This window comes from Asterias rubens, chromosome 21 (assembly GCF_902459465.1).
Source record: "Asterias rubens chromosome 21, eAstRub1.3, whole genome shotgun sequence".
NCBI lineage: Eukaryota > Metazoa > Echinodermata > Asteroidea > Forcipulatida > Asteriidae > Asterias > Asterias rubens.
This window is the reverse complement of record NC_047082.1, coordinates 2,125,780-2,126,085: the sequence shown is the minus strand read 5'-3', so window position 1 is coordinate 2,126,085 and position 306 is coordinate 2,125,780.

The window sequence follows — 306 nt, the reverse complement described above, 5'->3', positions numbered from 1 at the left end:
AATGGAACATCTCATTATAAGGCGTTCATATAGGTTCTGTCTGAGTAAATACATACGTTCCTTTGTACGCTATTCCTCCGTGTGATTCACATTATCTTGGCTAATAAAAAGGAATAGCTCAATGCGGCTTGGTTGACAATCGCAGCTAACAATGGTTTTTTTTTCTATAAGACTTCGTAATTTATCAATATCTTTATGCTCTATTTAGCTCTAATGGAATCCAATCTCAAATCACAACTTCCTCGATAATGTTTATAGCGTCCTTTTTCTAATAAATCTGGAACATTGTTTTGTCTTTGTTTACAT